This window comes from Entelurus aequoreus, linkage group LG07, assembly GCF_033978785.1.
Source record: "Entelurus aequoreus isolate RoL-2023_Sb linkage group LG07, RoL_Eaeq_v1.1, whole genome shotgun sequence".
Lineage (NCBI taxonomy): Eukaryota > Metazoa > Chordata > Actinopteri > Syngnathiformes > Syngnathidae > Entelurus > Entelurus aequoreus.
In genome coordinates, this window is record NC_084737.1 from 68,782,593 (window position 1) to 68,796,044 (window position 13,452).

The 13,452-nt window shown below is 38.9% G+C and overlaps 1 pseudogene; it reads left to right on the forward strand.

Annotated features, from left to right (window-relative positions):
- Positions 1-13,452, forward strand: part of LOC133654204 (neural cell adhesion molecule L1-like protein) — a 128,965-nt pseudogene that overhangs the window by 86,459 nt on the left and 29,054 nt on the right.

The window sequence follows — 13,452 nt, forward strand, 5'->3', positions numbered from 1 at the left end:
CCTTGTCCAATTCTCACCCAGAATCCTGCTGTGAAAAAAAAAAGTTGTACCATTCTGGTTTTATTATTCACACAAAGCCACACCACAATGTCCAAATCTCACCAATCTTGTCCCAAAAAACGTTTGTGGTACATTCATGCTGTCAAAAATTTATTTTTGCTATTATAGTTTTAATGTTATTAATGCTTTATTTTTTACACACATCCCTTCCACCTTGTCTAAATCCCTTCCATGAGGTTTCGGTATCGATATTATATTTTGAGAATTGATATGCGAGCATTAGGAATCTGCATCAAGGGTGTCAATATTTCGGTATCGATCCGCAAATCTTTACTGGTTACATCACGGGTCCAAATATTGTTAAAAAATATATTTTTAAATGACTCAAAAACTTTAAAGGCCTACTGAAATGAATTTGTTTTATTTAAACGGGGATAGTAGATCCATTCTATGTGTCATACTTGATTATTTCGCGATATTGCCATATTTTTTGCTGAAAGGATTTAGTAGAGAACATCGACGATAAAGTTCGCAACTTTTGGTCGCTGATAAAAAAAAAAGCCTTGCCTGTACCGGAAGTAGCGTGACGTCACAGTTTGAAAGGCTCCTCACATTTTCCCATTGTTTACACCAGCAGCGAGAGCGATTCGGACCGAGAAAGCGACTATTACCCCATTAATTTGAGCCAGGATGAAAGATTTGTGGATGAGGAACATGAGAGTGAAGGACTAGAGTGCAGTGCAGGACACATCTTTTTTCGCTCTGACCGTAACTTAGGTACAAGCTGGCTCATTGTATTCCACACTCTCTCCTTTTTCTATTGTGGATCTCGGATTTGTATTTTAAACCACCTCGGCTACTATATCCTCTTGAAAATGAGAGTCGAGAACACGAAATGGACATTCACTGTGACTTTTATCTCCACGACAATACATCGGCGAAGCACTTTAGCTACGGAGCTAACGTGATAGCATCGGGCTTAACTGCAGATAGAAACAAAATAAATAAACCCCTGACTGGAAGGATAGACAGAAAATCAACAATACTATTAAACCATGGACATGTAACTACACGGTTAATGCTTTCCAGCCTGGCGAAGCTTAACAATGCTGTTGCTAATGACGCCATTGAAGCTAACTTAGCAACGGGACCTCACAGAGCTATGCTAAAAACATTAGCTAACCACCTACGCCAGCCAGCCCTCATCTGCTCATCAAAACCCTTGCTCACCTGCGTTCCAGCGATCGACAGAGCGACGAAGGACTTCACCCGATTATAGATGCGGTCGGCGGCTAGCGTCGGATAGCGCGTCTGCTATTCAAGTCAAAGTCCTCCTGGTTGTGTTGCTGTAGCCAGCCGCTAATACACCGATCCCACCTAAAGCTTTCTTCTTTGCAGTCTTCATTGTTCATTAAACAAATTGCAAAAGATTCACCAACACAGATGTCCAGAATACTGTGGAATTTTGAGATGAAAACCGAGCTTTTTGTATTGGATACAATGGTGTCCGAATACTTCCGTTTCAACGATTGACGTCACATGCATACGTCATCATACATAGACGTTTTCAACAGGAAGTTTAGCGAGAAATTTAAAATTGCACTTTATAAGTTAACCCGGCCGTATTGGCATGTGTTGCAATGTTAAGATTTCATCATTGATATATAAACTATCAAACTGCGTGGTCGGTAGTAGTGGGTTTCAGTAGGCCTTTAAAGGGGCTGTTTGCAACTTCCTCACAGTAACATTTTTCAAAGAAAAAAATGTAACTACCATTAGTGGTTTAACAGAACACATGTGTTAGACAATTGTCCATATTTTTCACAATTACAAAGTTTAGGAAATAAATTTACCGGCCCTAATAAAACGATTGGTGTTGGTGCGTGCACACATACAAATGCAGTCCAAGAGAAGCAACAAACAATTTACAGTCATGTTGCTGTTATGATAGAATATACATTCAATGACAGCTAATGCTATCTATGCAAATTGTTATTGGTAACTACCAAAAACTAAAGCTAATACGCATGCATGTGATACCTACGTACGTAATTATGTCATTGCATACGAGAATGCATAATATACTGTGTAAATTACATTGGAAAGTTGGCACCCTCCAGGCATCTGTGTAAATGTTGCAAACGATTATCGGACGATTATCGGACAGGCTCATCATATTTAGCATTTTTTGATGTACTGTAAATTGGTTTTCTTTTTGTTTTCTTTTTTACATCTACAACGTGCAACATCAGCAGATACAATATATACACATGATACCAGTATTTTTTATAAAAACAATGTTTTAAATAAAATAGTTAAGTAGATAGCTATGGAAATTGGTCAAGCACCATCCCGTTTGCCCTGTTTGTGGACTTCTTTTTTCCACTGCAGTGCTTACGCGCCACTTCTTCACCCTCTCACTTTCTCTTCCTCCTGCAGTCTTGGGTCGCTTGTACATAAAATATCTCTTCTACTTGGATTTCAAAACTTCCATTTTTTTGCAGTGGAATCCAATTTTTGTCCTTCTTTCCCGGTGTCTTATTGGTTACATTCTGTTTGTTTCTTTACTGCATCGACCAATCCTCCGTTCGTAGGAGCGCGGTGAGTTTCATTCATGTTCCCAGATTCAATCAAATAACAACGTGACATACTGTACATGGATGGACATTATGATGACAGAAAAAATATTCCTGCCAAAAATCCCAACTTTGTGTAAATATATTGACAAATGCAAGACTTATTGTATAGGTTAAGAAACAGAGGCAGCATTCTAATACTTTCTGCAACATCCAGGAAGAAATTATGTCAGCCACCTTGAGAAATGTCCCAATTATAAGCTACGAGAAGGAGCCAAGAATTGATTGTGTATAAATGCTCGCTATATTTCAGGGTTCCTCACGAGGAAACATTACAATGTATTAAATCCATAAACTGCTATAAAAAAAAAATCCCCTATTTTACCAATTTTCCCAGGAAATGCAAATGTCGATAATTAGACACGATATTCGTAAAATCCCCTGATGTTGTTTGGCGCTAAATCAACCACAACATTAGCGCATTAAACATTAGGTTGCTAATAGTTCAACGTTGGATGTTTCCTCAAAAATTATTTAAAAAATCTAAATAAAAAACTAAAAGCTTTACAAAGCCTTCAGTGAGGTCTTAAGAGGCACATACGTACATGTTAACTAATAGGAATTTTGCTGCCAATTAATAATAGGTCTAAATATCGTTGATCGGCTTCCTTGACTAATAATCGCTATCGGCATCGGCCTTGAAAAAAACATATCGGTCAATCTCTACTTAACAGCATACATTTTGTGGCGCAAACCAGCACAAACGTTGCACAAGCGAACAGCAGTGATATTTTCATTTTTGTAATGGCAAGCTGCGGGGGGGCGGGGGCATATCATCATAAAAACACAGCAATTCAAATGGAAACACCACACAAACAAGAGCACATGAAGCTCTAAAACCTTATTACAGCTCTACTGTCATAATTAAGTAACATTTAATTGTGTGACAGTAAATCCACTAAAGTGGATTAGTTCTCATGTTGCACATTTTAAAGAAGTAATCATTTGGATGATTCACTGGCTTTTAATACTAAGACTGACCTACGTACAGTGTATACTGTTTCCATAGCATAGAGTTGAGTCTATATCAGTGGTTCCCAAACTTTTTCACAGTCAGCTACCCCTTTTAGATGTACCCTCTGCCTGTAAGCACACAAGAAAACATCTTACTCGAGCTGCAGCTATCGAATATTTTAGTAATCAAGTATTCTATGGAATATCCCGATCGATGTCATATTTTTGCTTAATTTTTATTTTTTTATTTTTCATTTTTGGTCCTGTCCAGCTTCTCAGGCAAATCATATTGTTGATGTAGATGCCCATATCGGCTGTACAAATTTACTTCACAAAAGAGAAGTGTAGGATACTTCTCTCGTTGCCTTATTTGTATTTTGACTATATTAAATGGATTTATATTATTATTTAGTGCAGCCGGGCCGAAGCAAAATTTTTGCTTAATTAAGGTTTAATTATATATGTTAAAATGTGCCCTCAATTAATGCGTTTGGCCTAATTCTCTTTTATTTCCTAAACGCCTGTTTTCATTATTGAAGGCTGACACGCACAGCTGAAATGCGTCCGTGGTTGAATGTGCCAATTTGTGTGTGCTAATAAAAACAGGTGCGATCACAGCCTTATGTGCTGTGTGGTGTGACCGCATAAACAAAGTTCTTGTCCCTCATGCGTTTTTGATGATTATTATACGGTGTCGTTTAAATGGTGGTTTCTCCACGCAAATCCGCTGAGCTGTTTTCAACCTGCCAACAATACATAAACAATGTAAAAAGACAAACCACTTAATAATGATGACAACTATTTAAAATTTTAACAATGCTATACAGTTCATTGCATTCTTTGCATGCAAAATAGTAATCAATGTTCATTTTGCCATCATAACATGTTTGAGATGAAAACATATATATATATATATATATATATATATATATATATATATATATATATATATATATATATATATATATATATATACACTACCGTTCAAAAGTTTGGGGTCACATTGAAATGTCCTTATTTTTGAAGGAAAAGCACTGTACTTTTCAATGAAGATAACTTTAAACTAGTCTTAACTTTAAAGAAATACACTCTATACATTGCTAATGTGGTAAATGACTATTCTAGCTGCAAATGTCTGGTTTTTGGTGCCATATCTACACAGGTGTATAGAGGCCCATTTCCAGCAACTATCACTCCAGTGTTCTAATGGTACAATGTGTTTGCTCATTGGCTCAGAAGGCTAATTGATTATTAGAAAACCCTTGTGCAATCATGTTCACACATCTGAAAACGGTTTAGCTCGTTACAGAAGCTACAAAACTGACCTTCCTTTGAGCAGATTGAGTTTCTGGAGCATCACATTTGTGGGGTCAATTAAACGCTCAAAATGGCCAGAAAAAGAGAACTTTCATCTGAAACTCGACAGTCTATTCTTGTTCTTAGAAATGAAGGCTATTCCGCAAAATTGTTTGGGTGACCCCAAACTTTTGAACGGTAGTGTGTATATATGTATATATATATATATATATATATATATATATATATATATATATATATATATATATATATATATATATATATATATATACACACATTTTTATAAATTAATATTCTCTGAGAAAGTTAAAATAAAACTATATTCTTAGTATCAAAAATAAAACAATAAGAACAGTGTTCATTATATCAAACATCAAAAGTGGATTAGGTAGAGCATAGCGAGCTTTGACTACCAAACTAGGCAAGAATTACTCGAGTTACTCGAGGAATCGTTTCAGCTCTACATCTTACGCTAAATTATTCCTCACCTGTTTGAGCTATGTAAATACATTATGTAAAATAATGTTCGGTAAAAGGACATCTTTACAGAAGTGCATATCCTCCTTAATTGTCCCTTCATAAATGTACACACATACACCAGAACATGTGCCACCAAAGCAGGTATCATCATCCCCACTGCAGGAACGTGAGCTACAGCAACTAGTATTGTTGGCTGGTGCTGCAATAATAAGTTCATCCGTCAACAATGTGGTGTGTTCAGACGTCAAAGCAGTATAAGTTTCATATTGTTTCAACATATGGGGGCGGCACAGGGGCGGCGTGGCGAAGTTGGTAGAGTGGCCGTGCCAGCAATCGGAGGGTTGCTGGTTACTGGGGTTCAATCCCCACTTTCTACCATCCTAGTCACGTTCGTTGTGTCCTTGGGCAAGACACTTCACCCTTGCTCCTGATGGCTGCTGGTTAGCGCCTTGCATGGCAGCTCCCGCCATCAGTGTGTGAATGTGTGTGTGAATGGGTGAATATGGAAATACTGTCAAAGCGCTTTGAGTACCTTGAAGGTAGAAAAGCGCTATACAAGTATAACCCATTTATCATTTATCATAACATTTTCATTTGTCGTGCCTGATGCAATTAAGTATAAAGTACAGCAGAGCATTCCAAATGTCGTCGTGTGGCGACAATAATGACAATGAAGCCACGGCTGGCACCTTGAAAAGTAATGTTTACCGCTATCAATTTGAATTTCAAAAGTACAAATAATTCAACTGGGAGCGAGGGGGAGCTCCAGGGGAATGCTATGGAGCATTAAAAGCTACGCCCTATTGTCGCTTTCAAGCTGATTGTGCAATTTCATCATGCAAACATCCCACTAGCATTGTACCCATTCAGTCGTCCATCTGTGTACAGCGGAATGCAAAACTGTAGTAAACTTCAGAATTCTGCATATGTCAGAATGCGTCCGTAGTCTGTGTGTGTGTGTGTCATGTATGTGTGTGTGAGTGTGTGTGTGTGTGTGTGTGTGTGTCCAAACCCTAAAGGTGGCTTTCTATTGAAAACTTCAGTAATAATCTGTGGTTTTGCTTTCTTTTTTTTATCTCACATTTTTGCTGACTGCAGCTGTGGTCTCCGTTGAGAGCAGTATGTATGACCGCCTCCAGCTAGCAGCTCGCTGATGTTGAAGTAGTGAGAGATGTGCTCTAGACTTCAGTATGGGATGCCTTAGAGTAGACTAACTGATGTCACAGTTGTTGACATGTATTGTAGCGCTGACATTTAGGGCTGCTTTTTTATTGAACAGTCTGCTTCAGCCATCAGTTTCCCAGTAGTACCAGCAATGTTGTATTTATTTGCATAGTTTATTATACAGTGGAACCTCTAAAGTGCAATGCAATCTTTTCCAGAAACTATTCTCAAGGCAATCAATTGATCACAACTGGACAGTTCCGTTTGTGTCAGAAGACGTTTCGCCTCTCATCCGAGTAGGCTTCATCAATTCATGCTCATAGACTGATTTAGCCATCAACCACTTTTGACGTGTTATTATTAGATTATCGTTTCATCTGACCACATAACTTTCCTCCATAAGGTCTTATCTTTGTCCATGTGATGTCAGATGAAACAAATATTTAGCTGTTTGGCCACAATACCCAGCAATATGTTTGGAGGAGAAAAGGTGAGGCCTTTAATCCCAGGAACTCCAACCCCACCGTCAAGCATGGTGGTGGTAGTATTTTGTTCTGGGCCTGTTTTGCTGCCAATGGAACTGGTGCTTTACAGAGAGTAAATGGGACAATGAAAAAGGAGGATTACCTCCAAATTCTTCAGGAAAACCTAAAATAATCAGCCCGGAGGTTAGGTCTTGGACGCAGTTGGGTGTTCCAACAGAACAATGACCCCAAACAAACGTCAAAAGAGGTAAAGGAATGGCTAAATCAGGCTAGAATGAAGCTTTTAGAATGGCCATCCCAAAGTCCTGACTTAAACGTGTGGACAATGCTGAAGAAACAAGTACATGTCAGAAAACCAACAAATTGAGCTGAACTGCACCAACTTTGTCAAGAGGAGTGGTCAAAAATGTAACCAAAAGCTTGCCAGAAGCTTGTGGATGGCTACCAAAAGCGCCTTATTGCAGTGAAACTTGCCAAGGGACATGTAACCAAATATTAACATTGCTGTATGTATTTTTTTTTTGACCCAGCAGATTTGGTCACATTTTCAGTAGACCCATAACAAATTCATAAAAGAACCAAACTTCATGAATGTTTTTTTGTGACAAACAAGTATGTGCTCCAATCACTCTATCACAAAAAAATAAGAGTTGTAGAAATGATTGGAAACTCAAGACAGCCATGACATTATGTTCTTTACAACTTTTGTCCACGACTGTACGTCCCAATGTTAAGCCTACTTTAGAGGTTCTACTTAAATGTTTGTTTTTTTACTGTATTAGTTTGTGTGTTTTGTGTTTTCGTGTAGGTCTTACTAGCACAGGTGCGGGGATTTAAACATCTGAGGTTTCTTCTCTCATTTCAGGCCACATCTGCTCTGTCTCCTTCCCCCGCTCTATCCCAGGCACTACTGCTCGTCCTCCGTCTTTGGGTACACGGCTCCCACTTGCAAATGTTCACACAACCTGTCTTCATGTATCTGAACTTTCAACTAACAATAAGCCTGCAGGCTTCAATCTGTTCCGGTGTTTGTGCATGCTTGTGTGAGGCACCGACTGTGCTGTAGAGAGGACTGGATGTCACTCCCGCCCACCAGTGTTACATCGCCCCTTTATGAGTCCTAAATCCAGCACCGCTCAATTAATTCTGGGGGATCGGGGTTGCTTTTTTTAACTGTCATCTCCGTTTTTCTTTTTTTTTTTCTTTTTGCAAGATGCACTGTTCTCAAACTGTGGGGGGATCCTATTTGCCACTGCTAATCTTCTTTTCCTGCCTTCTTTTCTGTGCCTGTCGGTGTGTTTTCTCTCTCTCTCTGTCTCCTCCTCGTTTCTGCATTTCCTTTACCAGGCCTGTTGAACATAAGCTCTTATGTGAGTGACACCTATGCCAAAATCAGCTGGACTGCCAGGGAGGAGCAGCAGGACTCGCAGCTTTACGTGGCCTATATGAATAACCGTAAGCTTCTGTCTCCGGTTCCAGTCTGAAATGAGTTTTAGGGGGACATCGCCTTAAGTTGCAACATGGACAATTTTATACAGGCAGCTATATCTAAATATGGTAACACTTTAGTATGGGGAACACATTTCCACCATTAATTAGTTGCTTATTAACATGCAAATTAGTAACATATTGATTCTTAATTAGTCATTATTAAAGGCCTACTGAAACCCACTACTACCGACCACGCAGTCTGATAGTTTATATATCAATGATGAAATCTTAACATTGCAACACATGCCAATACGGCCGGGTTAACTTATAAAGTGCAATTTTAAATTTCCCGCGAAACTTCCGGTTGAAAACGTCTATGTATGATGACGTATGCGCGTGACGTCAATGGTTGAAACGGAAATATTCGGACACCATTGTATTGAATACAAAAAGCTCTGTTTTCATTGCAAAATTCCACAGTATTCTGGACATCTGTGTTGATGAATCTTTTGCAATTTGTTTAATGAACAATGAAGACTGCAAAGAAGAAAGTAGGTGGGATCGGTGTATTAGCGGCTGGTTGCAGCAACACAACCAGGAGGACTTTGACTTGCATAGCAGACGCGCTATCCGATTCTAGCCGCCGACCGCATCGATGATCGGGTGAAGTCCTTCGTCGCTCCGTCGATCGCTGGAACGCAGGTGAGCACGGGTGTTGATGAGCAGATGAGGGCTGGCTGGCGTAGGTGGATTGCTAATGTTTTTAGCATAGCTCTGTGAGGTCCCGTAGCTAAGTTAGCTTCAATGGCGTCGTTAGCAACAGCATTGTTAAGCTTCGCCAGGCTGGAAAGCTTTAACCGTGTAGTTACAGGTCCATGGTTTAATAGTATTGTTGATTTTCTGTCTATCCTTCCAGTCAGGGGTTTATTTCTTTTGTTTCTATCTGCAGTTAAGCCCGATGCTATCACGTTAGCTCCGTAGCTAAAGTGCTTTGCCGATGTATTGTCGTGGAGATAAAAGTCACTGTGAATGTCCATTTCGCGTTCTCGACTCTCATTTTCAAGAGGATATAGTATCCGAGGTGGTTTAAAATACAAATCCGTGATCCACAACAGAAAAAGGAGAAAGTGTGGAATACAATGAGCCAGCTTGTACCTAAGTTACGGTCAGAGCGAAAAAAGATACGTCCTGCACTGCACTCTAGTCCTTCACTCTCACGTTCCTCATCCACGAATCTTTCATCCTCGCTCAAATTAATGGGGTAATCGTCACTTTCTCGGTCCGAATCGCTCTCGCTGCTGGTGTAAACAATGGGGAAATGTGAGGAGCCTTTCAACCTGTGACGTCACGCTACTTCCGGTACAGGCAAGGCTTTTTTTATCAGCGACCAAAAGTTGCGAACTTTATCGTCAATGTTCTCTACTAAATCCTTTCAGCAAAAATATGGCAAAATCGCTAAATTATCAAGTATGACACATAGAATGGATCTGCTATCCCTGTTTGAATAAAAAAAAATCATTTCAGTAGGCCTTTAAGTACTTATCAATACCTTATTCTGCATGGCCTTATTATACAACCAGTAAGCCATTAACTAAGAGTGTTCCCTCAATAATTATTGCTTATTAGTAACCCTAACCCTTACCCTTATATGTTCCCCTAGTGTCCAAATAACACTAAATTAAGTCTGTGTTACTTTAATAAGCAACTAATTGATGGTGACTATGTTCCCCATACTAAAGTGTTACCCTAAATATAAAGTTGAGTTCAAGCGTAATATACAGTGGACCCTCTAATAACATAATTATTAACATTTGTTCTTCTTTTCCCTTATTGAGGCTGGTCTTTCTGTTGGAATAAGTGTTGCAAAAACACCCAAAATGAGTCCTTCAAGACTCAAGCGAGAACAAGTTGTTTGGAACTCCACAGCTCAAAGACATAATTTCTCTAAAGCACTGCTTCAAAAATGTTTTTCACCAAGTACCACCTCAGAAAAAACTTGGCTCTCCAGTTACCACAGTAATGGCCACCATTCAAATACAGTATCATAATAGGCCTAAGAGTTCATTAAAAACAAGGCAGAGGTTGTATTTTCTAAGTCTATTTTTTAAATGTGTGGCCACTGTAACATTACACACAGTTTGAACAGTACCACGTTGTTTGAATATAGTAAAATACAACACAGTACTTAAATCAAGTGATTTTTGGCATACCACTAGATGGAACCTAGTGGTGCACATACCAAAGTTTGAGAATCACTGCTGTAAAGATGTTGATAAATTGTGCAGGGGGTGTTCAAGTTTAGACGTTCCACTGTAGCGGCAGTACCATTTTTTATACTGTACTTACCCGGACATAAGAAGACCTTGAATATAAGATGGCAGCTTTTTTTCAAGGCCAATTTTGTAATCCTCTTCTCAGGATCAGTGAATAAGGATGTAACAATTGACGATATTAATTATAAAATGGTAATTACACCCGAGGGTTAGTGTTACCATTTTGTATTAAAACCGTTGTAAAATGCACTTCGATAGACTTACAGACCTTTTCTGCTCAAGAAGCAAGCTAGCGCGCTACTGGCTGGTTTACTAGCTTAAATGCTAACATAAATACAAGAGACATTAATGTTAACTAACTCTAAAACCTTTACAAAGGAAAATAAATTAAAAACACTCAAAAAATAATAGTACGGCTCTTAGAAGCCAAAACAATTTTAAATGTTTTTTCTACCAATAAAATGCATTGTTTTTGTATGTATTTGATCACTTCTTTGAAATAAAACATAGTTAAAAGATTTCAGAGTGTGTATAAGTACTTTTTTTTTAGCACATTCAAGAATACCGTGATATGAAATAGTCCTATTGGGGCAGCGTGGTTCAGACGGTAGAGCGCCGGTCCAGCAACTTGAGGGTTCAATTCCAGCTTCCACCATCCTAGTCATGGCCGTTGTGTCCTTGGGCAAGGCACTTCACCCGCCTTGCTACCAGTGTATGAATGTGCATCAATATTTGGTGGTGGTCGGAGAGACTGTAGGCGCAAATTGGCAGCCACGCTTTCGTTAGCCTACCCCAGGGCAGCTGTGGCTACAAATGTAGCTTTTTTTGGACCCCGTCTTAAACAAGTTGGAAAAAACTTTTTCGGGTGTTACCATTTAGTGGTCAATTGTACGGAATATGTACTGTACTGTGCAATCTACTAATAAAAGCTTCAATCAATCAATCAATCAATTACCACCACCTGTGTGTGAATGATGGCTTCTCAGTTTTCGCTTTGAGTGTCTAGAGGAGCGTTATATAAATCTAATCCATTATTATTAGTATTATTATTATGATATTGTTACATCCCTATCAATGATTGCAATTAAAAAAATATCTATATCAGGGGTCCCCAAAATACGGAAGTCCCAAGTTTAAAAAAACATATATATATTTTTTTAATTATAATTTTTTAAAATCTGTCCTTTCTAATCCATTTTTTACTGCTTGTTACTCTCAGTGTCTCCTAGCCGCTCAGGCAAATCATATTGTCTAAAAATGCATTTTTCCCATCGATAACGTGACATCATAACATTCGGAATATATATATTTATATATATATATATATATATATATATATATATATATATATATATATATATATATATATATATATATATATATATATATATATATATATATATTTAAATGTTAGGTCAGGAAAAACACAGAGGCTATATCATCCCTACAAGCCTGTTTCGCAGGTTTCCCTGCTCATCAGATAAAATCCCAAAAATTCCAAGAATTAGGGGAAACCTGCGAAACAGGCTTGTAGGGATGAAATAGCCTCTGTGTTTTTCCTGACCGAACGTTTATTCCGCTCTACCCCGGTATTGAGCGCTGTATAACGGATATACTACAGAAAGACTCTATATATATGTATGTGTATATATATATATATATATATATATATATATATATATATATATATATATATATATATATATATATATATATATACGTACATACTGCTCGGCCCCGGCCACATTTTTTTAACCCAATGCGGCCCCCCCGAGTCAAAAAGTTTGGGGACCCCTGATAAATATCATATGTCTTAGCTGCGGGCAGTTTGATTCTTCGTTGATCACCAATATCTCATCTCACTGGTGTGACAGGAAGAAAAGCTCTGACTTACTTGGAGGCGAGTTGTTGGCATCATCTATTAGTTTGCTTGTGAGACACACGTAATAGGATGACCCATTCTTTTTTTCCCTCGGGTACAAATACAGTCTTATATTTAGGTCAATACAGTATATCTTGCCGGGACAGCTGTTTTAAGTTGTGCACTTGCTTCGCTTGTGTGTAGGTGACGGTAACTGGCGCATTTCCGAGGCGGTAAACACGTCCCAAAGCTTCCATGTAATTGGCGGCCTCAAACCTGGGACGGTGTACACGGTGCGCCTCATGGCCAAGGCGTTGCTCGATAATGCTAGTATTTTCGAAGACGTTATCCAGACGCAAGTCACAGGTGAGAGGGGACAAACTTTGTGTTGTGTGTAGTTCCTGTTCTACTGTAGCATCACGATACTTAGATAGCACCTGTGATGTGTGTGTGTTTGTCTTGTATTGCATTCACCCAATGCTTTTTGTGTTATGTTTCCAATTCAAAACTTCCATGGTGTTTGAGCTGAAATGTTTGCTGTGGTTGTCCTCAGGTGTGGCAGGTCAACAGAGAAGCAGCTCTACCAGGGGCTGGTTCATCGGGACCATGTGTGCGGTGGCGCTCCTCACGCTCGCCGTCCTCACCGTCTGCTTTATGCGGAGAAACAAAGGTGGCAAATATGCAGGTACGCCACCGCCCGGGCGACAAGAAATGCTCGCCATGGACAAAGGTCAGTTAGTCTTTTCTCCGGGGTTCGGTTTTGGCTCTCCTTTGTTCTTTTGGAAGTCAACCAAAATATGACTACCTCAACATCGTCCAACTTTTTGATTGACACATTTTTGTTGACTTTC